The sequence below is a fragment of the Austrofundulus limnaeus genome, unplaced genomic scaffold (genome assembly GCF_001266775.1).
Source record: "Austrofundulus limnaeus strain Quisiro unplaced genomic scaffold, Austrofundulus_limnaeus-1.0 Scaffold462, whole genome shotgun sequence".
Classification (NCBI taxonomy): Eukaryota; Metazoa; Chordata; class Actinopteri; order Cyprinodontiformes; family Rivulidae; genus Austrofundulus; species Austrofundulus limnaeus.
Window position 1 is genome coordinate 8,051 of NW_013952864.1, and position 15,758 is coordinate 23,808.

Below are 15,758 nucleotides of genomic sequence, written 5' to 3' on the forward strand. Positions count from 1 at the left end.
GTCATACACATTACACAGGTTTGTGTTGTGGTCAGCCCGGTCCGTAAGTTGTTCCCTGAACAACAGTTGTGTTCTCAGTTGTGTTGTGACCGTGTTACCGTAATGCTTGTAAAACAAGGGCAGCTGTAGAGAACATTAACAAGAGAAACTTTCTTGTTCTGATTTAGTCCTGTAGTACAGACAAAAATCATTTTCAGTCCAGTTTAATCAACTTTGCATGAATCTAACTTACATCTGATTCATTGTGAATGAATGAATTTTTCCAGGTGCACTGTCCTCTCCAGTCCTGTAGAGGGCAGCACTGAGTTCCCTGTGCCATTCCACATTATTACAAATAACTTCATTTCTGGACATTTATGGTTTGATTTCTTTATATGTATGGATCACTTGGGTTGTTACCAACATCTGGTGAAAATTTCATGTCATTAGCACCTCTAGTAATATATTTACTGAGAAAAATGCTGACGTGTTCAATACTTATTTTACCCGCTGTATGTACAACATGAGGACAACATGTGATTGATTTTCTGGTGTTTTACCACCGTATGATTTATTAGTAATATACAGTACGAAAAAAAGAAAAAAGTAGCAGTAATTACAACAATAGAATGCCCAAATTGGTGCTTGTGTTTTTCGAAAACAGCACAGAAATTGAATAGAGAGGCAACTTATTTAACCTATTCAATCTGTTCTAAAAAATAATGTGATTTCAATGTGCACATCACCAGACAGCAACCTTCACAAAACCACAGCAAAACAAGAGAAAAGTCGATAAATTTTATCATCCTCATACAAAAGAGAAAATGTGTCATCTCTGTTTTCTTGGAATGTTATTGTTATTTTTATTTATTATTTTTAGGTATGAACTCTCTGAGACAGTTTTTTTGGAGATGAGAAAAATAATTCTCTTTGAATTTGTTTCATTGTTGTCCTTTATTCTCTATTTTTACCTGTGTCTCTTTTTAATACTTTTACAGTTACATTGAGCTGCACTGTAAACGGTAGGAGATACCACTATCCACATCGACATAACCAGCCTGACGAATCCGGGCAAAGAGAGGCTATTGATTGTGTCACCTCCCCACAGGCCCCAGGCTGTGAGGGCTCTTTGTGGGTCTGGTTCTCAGTGAAGGACTGCAGGCACTTGTACATAAAAAGATTCGGTGTATAAAGCAGCTGGGGCTGCAGGGAAAGCTGCACGGTGGTACAAACTACTCTTTCATCCCTTGCTGTGTGCGTCTCCTCCCCCTTTCATTCTCTGTCTCAATTTGTAATTATAACTGCTCACAGAACAGATTGTGGGTGGTAATAATACTATCTTTATTTTTTCCCAGAAAGTGTTGTGCTTTTGGTTTCTGTGGCAACAACCAGCAGCCTTTCCTGGCCAGATGAATTATATTGAGCTATTTTATTGTGAACAGCAGAGCTTAAGTGGTGCACTTTCTTTTTAATTTGCTTTAGGATTGAACATGAATTGGAAAAGAATTCCTTTTGTCTATTTTCCTATTATGCTGCTGTCAGAGAGGCTAATTAGCCCTCTTGAAAGTGTTTTACCAAAGCCAGACAGGTGCTTTCATAGAGAATGAGCTGAAACCCGCAAGGGCCATGTTTATTCCAGTGAAGCTCAAGGCATCTGCTTTGAAGGCCAGCAATCAGCCTGCAATTACAGTGAACCTCAGCTAATGGGTTTGAAGAGTCCACTCAAACTCTGTTTACAGTCTGAACACACATTCAGTCAGGTGCTGAAATGTCCAGGTCAAGTTTAATTCTCATGGAGACAAATAAAAATACATCAAAATAAATCCAGATCCTGTTGGATGAATTATCCCAGTGTGATATTTGAAAAGGGATGCTGGAACATTATTAAAAGAGCTTTACAAAAAAGGAAAAGCCAACCCACGCTAATGTTGTCCTGGACCAAATATTATGATTTAAATATATGGAAACCAAACTAACTTTGAAAAAGATATTTACACCTTTATAATTTTACAGTTAATTACACTCACAAACATTTAGAGACACTTTGATAAATGCTTTTTGCCAACAGCAGCAGCCCAGTGAGTCCTACCTTATGCTACTAAAAATTGATGTGTGTATTTACTGCTTCAGCATTTTGGCTTTCAGAAAATATAAGGTCACAGTGTAGCAACTAACGTAGCATTTTTCATTGAATACTGTCTTTATTTTGATCTCTGGAAAGTCCTTGATACATATTTTGTTTTAAAAGAATTCAAAGCAACACTGGACATTACAGTAGGTTTCCTTTTTTAAAGAGGACATATCATGAATAATCCACTTTTTTAGCCGTTAATTGCATTTTATTGTGTACTTGGAGTTTCTAGGAATGCAGAAAAGTTATATCCCGGTGCTGTGTAGATACAGATAAAAATAGATATTGTTCAATGTGTTCAGTTTTCTCCATTTTCTATAACGTTTTATGAATTGTTACATCTCAGTATTTGCGAGGGAACTGCTAAATAAAGTCTGGACTCCTACAAACAACAACTTCTTCAACTTCATCCTCCTCTGGCTCTGGGTCAGACTCTGGCTCCAACACATAAGGCTGGATGGACAAGTCTTGCTTCATGACATATTTTAATTAACTTGTGAATAAAAAGTTTTTTTGTGCCTCCTTCAGATGTTTACCTGTATAATGAGCCTCAAAAATCCATAAGTTTTGCAAGAATCAATGGGGTGTGGGGGTAGGAGTTGCAGGCAGACTGTTGGCCACAGAGATGACCACACCTGCAGCAGGGTGAGATGAGGAAAGTAGAGCTTATTTATAGCAGCAGAGCGGGTTGGAGGATGGTTAATATGATTATTATTTGCTCATTTATTGTTTTAAAGAAAACTGTAAAACTTGAAAAAAATATTATGATTGCTCTATATGTCCATTTACCTGCACGAAAATGAGGGAAAATCAGTGTGAAACTAGAATGAACCACTCTGGAAGCTGCAGTGGGGCGGGTTGTGAAGCACCTCATTTGGATTTAAAGAGACAGCCTCAAAATGAGTTGATCCGAGACACACCTGAGAAAAGAGGAGGCTTGTGGAGTTACAATAAGGAGGAGTTCAGACCAAAGTATTGCAGTTCCACTTTATATAAACCCCGACTGAATGATTTAAATGTCAAAAAGAAGGATCTAAAAGCATGACATGTCTCCTTTAATAGAAATAATATGTCATTTTTGGTTGCTTGTGCTTAAATACCAACTAATTTTATAGAATTAACGTCATCCATGTGCAGTTGTCTTTCTGAGTGTTAAGGACCAACAGCTTACGTAATAATTATCTCACAACTTTCCTCAGTTGTACATTATTTTCACTTCTGCACAATCCAACAATAAATCAAACACTGTCCAAGCAGAGGACTCCCACTGCTGATAAGTATTTTATTTATTGCTGCAACTGATGGCTCGTTTATTTCTCCAGAAATACCATCTGGGGACAACTTCAGCCCACAGCGTTTACAACACTTGAATCAGGCCATCACACCATAAACTTCCCAATCAACGGAGAGTGCACCGCCTGCAACAAAAAGCAAAGTGTGCTCATGCTTCTCTCTCCATTTGAGTGACGCTGTTAGCCAGCACAGCCTTTTAAAGTCACACTGGAAAAGGTCAAGCTGATTGAAAGGACAATGACCCGGCCCAATGGTACATATCTGCAGTAATAAGAGTGTTTAGATGCCTTCCTGAGCATGCTGAACGTTAGTTGCCACCTTGTCAAGATGGAGACGCAGTCAGTGCACCCACCGCTTGGTTTGTGTGAGATGTAATTAGCAACTGTAGTTCTATTGATGTGTTTCATGTAATTTGACGATTCTTTCCACAGGAAGAGCTGAAATTTGTATTGATTGTCAACTTGAGTAAGCCAAGCTTATCACCTGACTCTCTTCCTCCTCACTTAGGAATCAATACAAATTTCTGCCTACAACCCCCTTCGCCCATCTTCACCAGCCCGAGAACTGAAGGTCTCGCTCATGCTTATCTTCTTCCTAAATCACAATGCCTTCATAGCGAGGTGCTGTTTCACAAAGCTCTGCTTCAGGCTCCCAACTCTCTGCTCATGAAATCTAATTACAGCCTCGCTCACTAATCTGGTATTAATTCACTCTAGATGAAGGTGATTGATAATGGCCCATGGTAAAGTCACCTAGGTCGCACGTCAACAGTCTGCCTTCAAAGTGAATGCCAGAGTTGCATCTGACAAATCAATGCTATGCTAGAGGACATCTGATAGGACTGCTGGAGGCATAAAATATTAAAGATGAGACATTATCACTATTTTTTTTTTCAAATTTAACAAAATTTCTTGTAGTCTTCATGGAATGTCTGTGATATGCTTTTGTCAAAATACAACAAAATTAAACTACTAAAGCTCTCTTAAAGCTCTGTCATATCTGAGTGAGTGTTGGGCAGGGCTCAGCCGAAGAATTGCACCCTTCATAAGCAGTGGTGTTTATACTTGACGCTTACATTGGTGTCTCCGAAAGGACATGTGGCAGTACACTTTTTAACTTATAAAATGTTGTTAAAAAGAGAAGAAATGCTTGACAAACTATTTGAATGGAGGTTGGTAGCCTGTGCGGGGTTATAAAAATTTGGAGGTATATACAACACTAAACCGCGGACGGCGCAGTTGTGTCATTGTTGGCGAGCACATCCTCCCACCATGTTCAACGTTTCAACTATAAACCTAGCTTTAATTACTTTTTGAGTCATTTTGGTAGCTGATTTTAATGGACAGTGAAGTCAACTTTGAAGTGTAAGTTTCTGTAATAGTATCTCATCAGCTGTGACGTACAGTGAGTCATAGAGCATGAAGAAAAAGACAAATGGCTTCATTCAGCCTAGGCTAATGACTGGTCAAACAAGGCTCAGCATTTTCAAGACTGTACCACAACAATTTTGCAAAAACAACATTTTGAGATGAATCGATGCTTCTTTAGTTAATATTAAACATCTAAATTTTGGCATGGAACTATTTAGTGTTTTGCAGTTTTCTTGACCAAACAACATCCATGTTACAAAAACCTCACTGGGATCTGCCATTTCATACTTTTAGAGTCTAACCAGAGTCACCGGGGGCACAGTGCTGTAAAATTGATAACGTCTGTACTACACATGCTCTCAACTCACAAACATTACATTGTCAATCACAATGTGGCATTTTTTAAAGGTTTTAATAACTAACTAAAACTAAATGTATTTGGGGGTTGAATGTGCATTTAAACTTACAGCAGCAAGGTAAGAGCTACGCAAATCAACAAACTCCTAAAAAGGAATCTGAAATGTATTTTTTATTATTTAGTTGGTGCAATGTCACCTTTCTTTACTTGGAGGGGTGGGGCTTAAGATTTGTACTGCAGTCATCCAGCAGGGGGTGCTTATCCTATGTGACTTCAACTTCTAGTTTTTGTTTTTGTCTTTAGCTTTAATACATCTCAGTGGTCTTAATTATTTAGTCCACTATTTTTGGTAGGTAATAAAATATCCATCCATTATCTATACCCACTTCTTCCTTTCAGGATCACGTGGGTCACTGGTGCCCATATCCAGCAGTCACAGTGCGAGGAGCGGGGTACACCCTGGACGGGTGGTAAGTCCATCACAGGGCCACACACAGAGACAAATAACCATTCACTCTCTCACTCACACCTAGGGGCAATTTAGAGTTACCAATGAACTTAAGAGTCCTGTTTTTGGTTTGTGAGTGGAAGTTGGAGTACCTGGAGAAAACCCACACATGCACAGAGAGAACATGCAAACCCTACCCAGAAAGCCCTCCGGACGGGTTCTGACCTGGCAAATTTCTTGCTGAGAGGCATCGGCTCTACCAACTGAGCCACCGTGCTGCCAATAATGCTGGTAATAAAATATATCGGAAGGAAAAGTTTCAAAAAACTTTTTATTGAATAACATTGTATGTACATTAGTTTTAAAAAATGACCATTGATTTGTGTAGGATTGAAAATGAAATGTGTGAGTTTCTTCAGAAATCTGCGACCAGACAACTGATTTTTTTTCTTTAAATAATGTAAGAGGTACAGCACCACACTTCAGGTTTAATGGGCTCTAATGGCTCATTTTAGACACTTCATTTTATCTCAATCTGTGACTAAAACCCAAACTATTTTAAGAAGCATTGAGTAAAGGGGACAATCCTCAATTATAGCCAATAACAGAGCAGTAACTTCATAACTGTTAAATTAATTTGAAGAGGGTAATGACACTGAAGCAGATGCTGGAGAGGCTAATTGTCCTCTACTGGAGTCACTGAGCAGGATAAACAGAAGCTGCACATGCATTTATCCTGCTTTTCTGGATGAGTAAAAGAAAAAAGGCTGTAACTTTTATTATGAGGTTATCAATACAGTATTCCTCCTAAGTGTGTAATTTAAGGAGATAATGAAAGCAGCAGTATTAGTGTTACATTCAGCTGTTCAATTCTTGTCTGAAACATTCGTATTTTTCATGTTCTGAACAAAGCTTTGCACTTTATCCTAGGTGAGCAGGACAAGAACGGGTCAGTATCGCTGGCTGCTGCGGGAGTGAAAGAAAAGGCTCAGGGGAGAAGAACAAAGGCAGGAGTCAGGTTTTTTTCCAGTAAAGGAGTGATACATCTGAGAGATAATGGACATGATGAAGCATTTCTATTGTGACTTCAAGACTCTTAAATTACCATCATGTAATTTGGTGGAAAATGTGTGAATAATGAGACGTGCCCACAATGAAAACCTTTTTTTTTGGCAAACTCATACAGCTCCTCACGCTGAGTAGCAGGGTCATGTTTTACACGCTCCTCTATTCATGCCAGCTTGATGAATTTGCCTCTCGTCTTTTACTACTTTTTCAAAAGAATGCTGGAGAACTTCATTTGTCATAAACAAATTGATTGTCTCATTACCCAAATTAAAAAAGTTGTGTGCTAAATCAATTTTCACTTAGCCCTTATTTAAAAGAGCTATATGTATGTTGCTTACTCTCTTTCTCCAGAGAAAAGGCTTATTTTAAGACAGACATCGAACCTCAAAGTGCTTCTTGCACAGAAGAATTCCTGATATTGACTTTTTTCCAAAACCCACAGAGTGCTTAGATAAATATATAAAAATAAAAATAAAAGAAGGATCACAGATGTGAGTAGAAGTTTGTTTTTCTGTTCAGGTTTCTCCCATGCATCTATTTTATGTGTGTCAAACTTTTAAGTGTTTTGCGTTTAAGCTTTACGTCAGAAGAGTGCAAAACATTAACAGGATGTATTAAAAGGATATATTAGAAGAATTAACTTGTAAACATCATTAAAATTTCAGTCATTTAAATCAAAGTTTTAATCAAAGTGTTTAAAAAATCTCAACCAGACAAAGTCAAATGTAAACAGCAGTGAAGTCAGGGGTTTAGTGTTTGTTTGGATAATAGAAATCATTTTAAACTTGTTACGTCTCTGAACGCAACTCTGGAATAAAACCTTTATAGAATAGATATGACAGATATTTAGGGGTCTATAGTGACCCCAAAATATCTGAATATGTTTGGTTCAAATCTCTTTACAGTTTATTGTTATCCCAGAACGTTTTCCATGTCTGATCAGGTTTATTGTTCAGACTGGATGAGAAGTGGCTAGACTGGGACCTGTGGGTGGTTAAATGATTGAGGAGTTCCAAGCTTTCTTTGAATCACTCATAGCAATAATGAGATGAGGGATTCAAAGAAATGGCAGCCCGCTTAGGGTGTGCTGGTGGGCATCCACACTTTGATGGCTGCTGATGAGTGGAGTACGTCCTGGGCCACTGGGGTGAGAGTTGGCAGGATGTGGGGTCTGACCAGATGGGGTCTCATCTGGCCCTTGCTTAGCAGCCCACCAGCCCATCCATTGACAAATCAGCTACCCTGACTGAAAACTGAGCAACAGACTGTGATTCCTAAATTTCAACAAACAAGGAAGAAAAGTATGGTGTTTAAAAAAAGAACAGCTTTGATTGCCAGAATTTTTAGAAAGAGGTTTTACATTGACATTTAAAATTTGACAAATGGCCAAAGATGGAAAGGTTGGGTTTTAGATGTTTGAAGATGATTTGCACAGCAGGAGAGCAGCAGACATGGGAGGGAAAACAAAAGATGAATCTGTGAATGATAATGGGACAAAAAAGACAAAAATTAAAAATCAGAACCTATTAAAAGAGAAAAAAAAGCAATTTCAGTTTTTCACATTTTATATATTGGCTTCTTTATGACTATATTTCAGTTACTTGGTTAGTTTTATGTTTTAAAGAAAATCAGTTGAGTGTAACAGGTTGAAAAAAGGTTTTTACAGTATATTGGTAAGACTTTATAACTGCACTTTATTTAGCCTTTCTTAATAATTACTAAATGGTTAGTTAACCTTAAAAACATCCCTAATTATTGATGTTTTTAGGGTTAGTTAACCTTAAAAACATCAATAATTAGGGACGATCATAAGTTATAAGTTAAATTAGTCTATAAAGCATTAAAAATGTGTTAATTTATAACTTAAGTATGACGGTTATACCACTTATTAATGATTAAATAAGGCTAAATAAAGTGTAGTTATTATAAACTTGATTATTAGTTAAATGCTTTACTTCATCTGACTTTAGAATAATAAAATACAATTTCGATCCAAAAAGGAATTCATTCTCGAAGCTTTGCTAGGTTTTGTTTTGTTGTTCTTTTTATCTTTGCATTGATCAAAGTCAATTACAGTTTTAGACACAATGCTTGAAGCTCGGATTTAATGTTTAAAAAAATCCATGTTTAATCATTTTTTTTGCCCCCGGTGGCAAAATACAACATACAAATGACAGTATAGTGAATGCAAATATCTCAAAATAAATCATAATGACACGTTTCATCCATGTCCTTTCTACGCCCACTATGTTAACAAATGAAGGCTGCTCTTGTCCGCTGGGAACTGCTTGTGGGAATGATTTCCGATACACAGCAGATCCCTCTACCGTCCGTCCTTTGAAAGCCCACGCTAATTCTCCTCCTCTGCACACACGGAGCTAAACAGGGTTCCCAGTGGACCGGGTCCACGCAGAGCCGAGTTAGCCGAGGTGCCTGGTCATGCATGAGAGTCAGCTGATGCAAATCAGTGAGAAATCCGCTCAAGGGAACAGAAGGTGAAGCCCTCCACTACTTTTCAGTCCTGTTGAACCAGTTCATCTCTCGGAAAACACGTGCAGTTTTCACCCTCATTTTCTTAGGGATTAAACAAAAACAGCTGATAAAAGTCCTAAATGTGTTAAACAAACATAGGTAGGTGTTGTCTCTGCAGAAGTGTTTGACGCTTTCGAATCCCAGAACCTCATTCCATTCTTCACACAAATAATGAGTCCAGACTCTTGCAGAACTAAGCTCACACAATTAACCTGCTGCCAAACAGTGAAAGTAATCAAGCCCAGTGAATCAAAATGTATAATTAAAATGCAAATCCTCAGAGCTCTTTGCAGCTCTAACTGGATTATTTCAAATTACTTGTCACAAAAGAGTGGCATTAATACAGTATATCACACTGAAAGCACTGCATCTCAGGCTGATGTTCTGGAAGAAACTTTAGATTATCGTTTGCTCATTAAAACTAAAGTGTCCTGAAATGACTATATTTGCTGTCAATTATCAAGTCTATTACTGAAACTGCATGAAAGGTTTCTTTTAGGATGAGTTAATGTAGAATTAGTTTTGAGAAAATGACAGATTTATTTATATTCCATTTATTTTTATTCATATGTTTCCTAACGGTGCAGAACAGTTGCGGCCTGTTGCATCTACAAACAACATATTGTACGATTTTGTATTTGTTGCTGTATTTTTTCTTCCTTAAAACACAGTTTTGTCATGTTGGTTTGGATGTTGTGCTGATTAAATGAAGTCTGCTGGCACTTCATAACATCTGCTATGACGATGAGAGAGATGGCCACTTGAAGAAACAGATGACTGAGCCTTTCCTCAAGGCGAGCCCACGCCTCCGACTGCTAAAAAGTTATTTACAGAAGCAAAGGACAGGGGCAAAATGCTGTGCAGGAAGGTGGAAGGGAGACACCGAACTGGCTTGATTTATTTTTTTATTATTATTATAATTTTTTTTTGCTGTATCTCACAATTACTTAGCAGAAAAAAGTAAAGTCATGCTTCAGTGTCACGAAAATACCACAAACATGCTCAAGTCTGGTCTTTAAGAGACAACATTGCTGTCAGGCCAAAACCTTCTATCTTCTTGTATCATCATTTGTATAGCTTTATATGGATCCACTTTATTTGTCAGCCTTCGCATCTGTTTGTGGTTTTATTGATTTCTGATGAATAAAACATGTTCAAACGAGTATGAGAATTTGTCAGCACATTAACCTAATTGACAAAGAGCAAAGAATATTGCATTTACTTTTGTCCATTTTCTGAAGTTACATTTTTGGAAAACAGGAGTATAATATTATTGGTCTGAAGAAATACCCATAGAAGGCTGGATTTTGTCTTAACTGAGTTAAATAAAAAACATAACTACTCCTGTAATCATTTTTGTTATTAACAGTAATTTGAATGTCATCCTTACATTGTGTCTTATTGTTACTGTATTGTTTTATACTTATCTGCTTTTTGCCAATGTTTCTCTCTGTGTATATTTTAGTTCCTTTGCTTGCTTTAGTATGTTTTTGTGACTCTTATGAGCCCCTTTAAGATTCATCCTGTGGTCATTTTGTGTCTCTGAGGAGTTATTTTAGATCCTGTAATGCTCCTTTGTCTCTTTGGAGTCTTTTTAAGTTGGAGGTTTTGTTGCTTTTTCTCTCTCTCTGGATGTTTTTTTTTTTTTTTTTTGTCTCTGTGGTTTTATTTAGTCTCACGCTCACTTCAAACTGATGCTTTCTGGACCATGAACCAATGCTTGCCTCCTCCAGTAATCCATTCATCATGTTTAAACATCAAAACGTAAATTTATTTAGAATTTATGTTATTTTCTTTTTTTAAAGAGACTTCTCACCATTCAAAGCATTAATCATGTGAGGCTTTATGTCAGCTCGCATAATGAAAACTAAACAGAACATTAAGTTGGTGCTGGACTTCTTAGCCATCTGCTGGTGCCGAGAATAAATTTGTAGCTTAAACGGCGCCGCGTGGCAGAGCCCGTGTGTGTGTTGCTTCACTGTCGCGCGCTGAGGATGGGGGTGGGCTCTCTCTTGTCTCATCACTGTCAGTGCCAAATTGAAATGAAGCGTGTCTTGGCTTTTGGGGAGGTGGCGGTGAGATCGGGGCATTGCTCATTTTGCTTAGCAGATTACTGAGGTGATGGGAGGGGTATTATGAAGAGTGATGAGCAGGAGTGGGAGGATCGCTAAGATGTAAAGCGCTTCATCTTGTGCCTCACTGAGCAGTGAGGAGATGAGGGCCAAACAGGTGGCAGAGCTCTCCGTCAAACTTCACACACACTGAGCATCTCCACTCAAAGAACTCAATTCAAACTGCGAGGCAGCGAGCATCTATGGATTAGTTTGTATTTGTTCAGTCAATAATGAGCAGGAGGTATTCCTAAATACATCAACAGATTATGTCAGGATCCAGATGTCTTCTCACTGGAAAATATTTCAGAGGGAAATATTTAAGCGGTAGTTCACATTATGGTCAGAGATTCTAAAAAATACTGGGCATTGCATTATCAAATTTTAAAAAAGCTTTCACAAAAACTGTATTTGTTTGCTTAAAATGCATAAAGTTTTACGTTTTAACTCGTGAGCTTGTAAGATGGTTATTTATATGTGACGTAGGGACAAAAACAAGTAAATTGTGTGAAACAATATATTGAAGAGGAAACTGCCTCAGTCGAACTTAAGTCTTCTGTTGCAATAAAATCCAACAATTTGTTATAATAATACGCTCACCCAAGCAACGCATTGGATCATTTTCTCCCACTTCTGGTATTACCCATTAAAATAAATGATCTTATTAAAATGGCCAGGAGACACCATCCGCCTGCAACTATGAGCTCATGAGGTCATTATAAAACAAGCTCATCACTGCCTTAAAGGGGACACATCATGCAAAATTCACTTTTGTAGCCGTTAAATGTGTTTGTTGTGTACTTGGGAGTCTCCAGGAGTGCAGAAAAGTTGAAACTAGTCTCTCCTGGTGCTGCCTAAGGTACCTTTATATTCTGTTGGATAATATTTTTCAACCCATTCAGTTTTTGTTTCTATTTTTATGACTTTTTCTGAATGATTACATCACGAAACTCTGCGTCACTTTATAGTCAGGGGTGTGAAGTGTCTTGTTTCAATTTGAAGAGACAGCCTCAAAATGATTTGATCTGAGACATGCCTCAGATAATGGGCGGGGCATGTGGAGTTACAATAAGGAGGAATTCAGACCAAAGCATTGCAGTTCCACTTTATATAAACTCCCTGGTTGATTCAAATGTGAAAAAGGATTTAATAGCACGTTATGTCTCCTTTAAAGAAATAATCTGGGCAGCTGTGTTAAAAAATCCACAGTGTGTCCACTATTGTGATTTATTCTACTTCAAATCAATCAATAAAATCAATCAAATCAGCTTTATTTGTACCCGCAGGTAAATTTGATTACAGTGAAAGTGAGTCAGATTTGTTCCAAGCAAAACACAAGACATATAGCAAGGACAAGTAGACACATGATTAAAAAAGTGACCAGGTTTTCAATGAAAACTCCCAACTCTAAATACAATATCAGACTAAAACAAGATAACATCAGGTAAAACTATATAAAAGCCAATAAAACAAAATAGAATACATTAAAAAAAACAACAAAAAAGATCAAGACTCTGACCAAGATCCTATTTAAATGTATTTAAAAAGATCATCAAGCTCCAAAAATAAGGTTTTTCACATATTACTATTGTTGCACTGAAATCTGGATAGAACATTACCAGTTGCAGTTTTTCGACAGAAATCAAACAAATAAACAAAAAAACTACAACTATATGAGCCACTACAACATGGCTGCAGCAACTATTTTGGAATAAAACTGTTTTTTGTGACTAACTTCAAGAAATTTGTTGCTTCACTGCAATCGAGCAGTGTTCTATATACGATCTACAAACCTTTCAACCCTGAGCCTACAGAACTGGGTTGATTTAAATGGTATACAATTTCAATAACTTCCCAAGATGATCGAGAAGCATGCAATTTCCCTCCGTAAAGTGTTGTGTAATAATTCAGAGAAAATTTTCTTGAATTTTCTGAATTGTCCACACACAAAAAAATAAAAAAAAGTTGGATCTTATTAAGATAAAGACCTGACCAAACCCTGTAGATGTTTTGGGGCTTTATCAGGATGCAGTTGAGAAAATCATTTATAGACTTTTGTGGAAAGTCATTGCAGCAAAACTCTAGATATGTATCATATTTTTTTATCTAAATCCAATACAATCATCTTCTGCCTTCTTAATTCCTTATCCATCAGGAACAAGTGCAGCCTCAAGCATTAACCCTGCCAATCATTCCTACCTAAATCTACTGCCATTTCAAAAGTGCCAGCAGTAATTATCATGCTTTTAAAATGAAATGAATAAAAAAAGCAAGTGCAAGATCTCATCTGTAAAAATTGAAGGCTGACAATGCGTGAAACAGAACAACCAGTGGCAACGCTTCCCCTTTTTTTCCTGACATTTGAATCGCACTAACAACTGAATAACCTCGAGCAAATCTGAATGACTGAAAGCATGACTTAAATTCGTACAAGCGCTGTTTTATCACCTCAGGGAAGTGATTCTGCATTAAAGTGCTCGTTGTGATTGAAAATAATGCAGTAGCTGCAGGACACATCAGTTTGGACAGATGGCTTTTTCTTCATCAGCGGCCACAAACCGCTGCCAAGCGAAGAATAGGGGCATTGTGTACCGTTTGTCTTGCAATTTGCCGTAGCTCGAGTGTTAACAGAGCACATAGTATTGCAAAGGGAGGCAGACGTGTGTACAGATAAACAGTCACACAAACACAAAAAATTATCACCTCCAGCGTGGATTAAAAGTGGGGATGTTATCTTTTTAATGTCTAGACAGGTGGTGAGTAAAGCCTGGGGTTCCACAGGCAGCCACCTCGCAGCCTTCTGCCTGCTTCCTCTGCCTCTCCAGCCCAGGGCACACTGGAGGACAATGGGCACTTAAGATCCTCAACCTGCAGCTCCACGTGAAGACGGCAATAAAGGTAAACATGAAGTTAACAACAAACCCAAGGTCAGCGTGGCCTTATCTTTTTTCTCAGAGCAGAGCTGTCCATCTAAGTCCAGCTGTGCCATTGTTTGTTCAGGCTTCGCTGCCGCTCTCCTGCTGGACGTATCTCTGCTTGTTTGTGCATCGGTCCTCCTCCTCCACACATGCTCCTCTGTGTACCTGCTGCCTCCTCTGGGGGCACAGATACATAATAGATTTGCACTGCTTATGTTAAGACCTTTTACCACTCTGTTTTGCTTTCACGGCGAGATTCTCTGCTTCGCTATTTTCAGCTGATATCTGAATTATTTGCCTGAAAACCAGCCAGTTAGTGATTTCGTCTTTTGTTTGCCTTTTTAAAACTAAAATCAGTCTCCATGCTGTTGCTTGTTTCTGCTTCAAAATGAGCTGTAAACTGCATTAATAAAAAGTCCAGAGGGACAGTTGGAGTTGGTCCGTCTGTGGGTTAATGTATGCAGATGATCAGTCAGCCGGACTAAAACGAGGTAGGGGGCAGCCAGTGTGGGTCTCCACTTCCCTCTATCAAACCAGCCCGCAGCTGCAGCACTGTGGTGACCGCTGACGTGAAAGTGCTTCAGTGCCTCACTGGCAGCAAAGATTATGTTTTTAGAGTGTGCTGATCATTAGCAACAGAGACAGAGTGGTTGGAAATGAACTCAATGCTGTAAAATTGCTTTAGCATGCTGCTTTGTACTGATGTACTTTACTGTATGTTCAAGGTGTTAATGAGAAGTGTGGATTATCCTAAATGGTAATAAAATACTCTTTTGTATTTTTGGAGAACTGAAGTACAACCAGGCAAATAGAGTAGACTGTAGTTTAGGCGAAAATGTCTTAAAAATGAAAATTATGTGGTTTTGTTTTAATACATCACTTAGGAATTATTGACTTATTTCAAACTTTAACAAAAAATTATCCCTCGAGCCACTGGGCTAAAGGCAGGGCTCACCCTGGTCAAGTACAAAAGGTGATGATTTTCTCATGAAATTATTTTTAGAACACAATATGAGAATGAAAAATAAATCTTTTTTATTGTGAAGGTAAAGGAAAAAAATCTCAAGCCCCAGCATGACTAAATTTTAATCTACGCAAACAAACTTGCTTTATGTACCAAAAATAAAAAGAGAAAAAAAAATCATGCAGGAATTAAGCAACAATAAAACGATGGGAGGTTTTCAGCAAACATCAGGCAGACTGCACTACAACATGACACTGTGAGCTGGTAAACATCCACCTGCACACGGTTCTCTCCAGGTGGGAAAGTTTATTATAGTCACAGTTTTCCTCTAATCATTATCAAGACAGTTAATTCAAAATAAGCCTTAAATATATGCCTTTATTTGCATAATGACTATAAACATAACAGGTGCACATTAAAAAATGAATTTGTTGTAGTAGCGTAGGTTTTTATAAAGAAAATAACAGCTTTTCATCTAAATTATTCACTTTCTGAATACAAATCCTTTCAAAAAATATATTTAAAGCAAAGAACAAAGAGAAACAGAGAGAGAGAGAGAGAGAGAGAGAGAGAGAGAGAGAGAGAG

The 15,758-nt window shown here is 37.8% G+C and overlaps 1 long non-coding RNA gene across 1 annotated transcript in view; it reads right to left on the reverse strand.

The window, feature by feature from the left end:
• Positions 1 to 7,306: 7,306 nt before the first annotated feature.
• The window catches only part of LOC106529723 (uncharacterized), a 57,942-nt gene continuing 49,490 nt past the window's right edge, over positions 7,307 to 15,758 (reverse strand). Inside the window, exon 3 of the long non-coding RNA XR_001311671.1 lies at positions 7,307 to 8,123. This is a non-coding gene — a long non-coding RNA (uncharacterized LOC106529723). The remainder of the gene's footprint in view (positions 8,124 to 15,758) is intronic.